The following is a 2,193-nucleotide window of genomic DNA, read 5'->3' on the forward strand; positions in this document are numbered from 1 at the left end:
AAGAAGAAGAAGAAGACCATGACCTAACCTAAGCCAGTTCTGAGGGAAAGAATACAGACTACATTCCAAACTGTGACTTTAGAAAAGTCTAAGCCATGGGTGGTAGCACCCACCTGGAACCCAGCAGCAGTGCCTGAGTGAGCAAGGGCAGAGTTCCGGGTCAGCCCAACCTACAGAGGTCTTGTCTTGAGGAGAAATCGTCCTCCCCATGTGCACAATGTGAGAAGGGGCATACTGCTTCTGCGGAGACATCGTCCGAGGCTCTGAATGCAGAACAAGCAAGGGATGGAGAAGGAGGCACCTGAGTGGTCAGTGACCCCCTAGATGAGGCTGCAGCCTGGCAGAGGGCAATAGAGAGGAAAGCAGCCCTGGCCCAGACCTGGCAGGGGACACCCTGTCCAGGAAGGCCAGGACTCTTGAGATGGACCATCTGCACATGCTGTTTGTGTTTGCAAGACAGGGCTTTACCGTGGAGACCAGACTGGTCTAGATCTCCCTACCTAGCACGGCCAGAATGGAATCTGACCCCCCTGCTGCCTCCACACCTTGTGAGCGCTAGGCTGGAAGGCATGCAATGCCCAACCACTCAGATTTTTGAAACACACTCTTACAGGAAACCTCAGTGTAGAGCCTGCAATTTAATCTTTTCTTTATCAATATCTTTATTTCTTTGCTTATTCAAGCCTTACTTATTTAGTTTCAGTTACTGTGAAAAGTGTTAATGTTAGAACATGGTTTGCCAACAAACAAACAAAAAAAGATATAACTGCTAGCAAACAGGCAAACAAACCATCAGGATCACAGAAAGCCAGTTGAACACAGAGGTCTGTCTAAGGTCAAGTCTGGACCAATTTTCATAGGAAGAAAGAATAAGTACAGTATGATAGGGTGCCATTTCCAGTAGGTGCCTGGGGATGTGTGAGGATAGTTGGAAGTACACGAGGCATCTGGGGATGGGGGAATGAAAATGTGTGAAGATAGTTGGAAGTACGCGAGGCATCTGGGGATGGGGGAATGAAATGTGATGGGCATGAGCAGAGAGCACACTTAGGCTTGAAGTAGGTCAGCAGTGTAGGGGCAGTGGGCAACCCCCGGGCTGAATTAGGAGGAGATCAGCAGCGTAGGGGTGGCGGGCAGCCCAAGCTGAAGTAGAAGCATGACTCGGTTGGACCTCAAAAAAGCATTGAGATCCGGTATGCTTTTTGCTTGTTCAGTGTTTTTAGACATTTTACTAAGCATATATTAATGTTAAGATAATGGGGTTCATTATGACATTTTCACACCTGTGCATAAAGTACTTTGGTCATGGCCATCATTACTCTCGGGCCGACATTCTGGGGTGCTCCCCTTTCTCTTCCCAAATAGTGCTCCTTTTACTTTTACAACTCAAAAAACAAAAATCTGGATTTCACAGATGAGTGACAATGGGTGGCATTGTGTGTCTGGCTTGTTTTGCTTACCGTGACGTCTCCAGTTTCGCCCATTTTCCTGTGATCAGGATCATTTTATTCTTCACAACTGAACAGAATGCTATTTTGTATATGTATCCCATTCCGTTTACCCACCCGTCTGCCAATGGCAACCTGGCTGATTCCAGAGCATGACTGGAACAGATATAAGTGAGCATTGGAATCTTATTCCCAGGGAAATTCAAGCAGAGATGGAAGACAGTTCGGATCTGTTTATAAAGGGAATCAGGAACAGCCACAAGGAGGGGACTCCGTGGAAACTGGCTAGACCACCACTGTGTCAGCCCACTGTGCCGATGCAGGAGGATGGGTGAGTGAGACTCGATCAGGTTCATAAGGGTTCTGAGAGAAGCCTGAGGGATGCTCTGCCAGGCGTGGTTTGAGAAGGGGGCCTAGCATGGCTCCGAGTGGAAGGCAGAGACGGGCAGGCTCTGGTCTGAACTGTCTTCTGTCTCTGCTTCATCGCAGCCATGGGATCTTGTGCGATGCTTTTGCCTCTTCTCATCCTTCTTCATCACCAAGATGACGGGGATAGAAGACATGTGACGCTCCTATGAGCTCTCCCATCTTTCCCGCTGTTGTTGACATGGGGAAAATTCTACAGCAGGTAACTAACTATCCAGCTACCAACTCAAGCGTTCTGATAACTCAGATATGACCTGTGACTGTTCGTTATATCAGCTTGGTGGGATTTAAAATCATCAAGTCACAAACCCCTGGACAT

This window comes from Microtus pennsylvanicus, chromosome 10 (genome assembly GCF_037038515.1).
Source record: "Microtus pennsylvanicus isolate mMicPen1 chromosome 10, mMicPen1.hap1, whole genome shotgun sequence".
Classification (NCBI taxonomy): Eukaryota; Metazoa; Chordata; class Mammalia; order Rodentia; family Cricetidae; genus Microtus; species Microtus pennsylvanicus.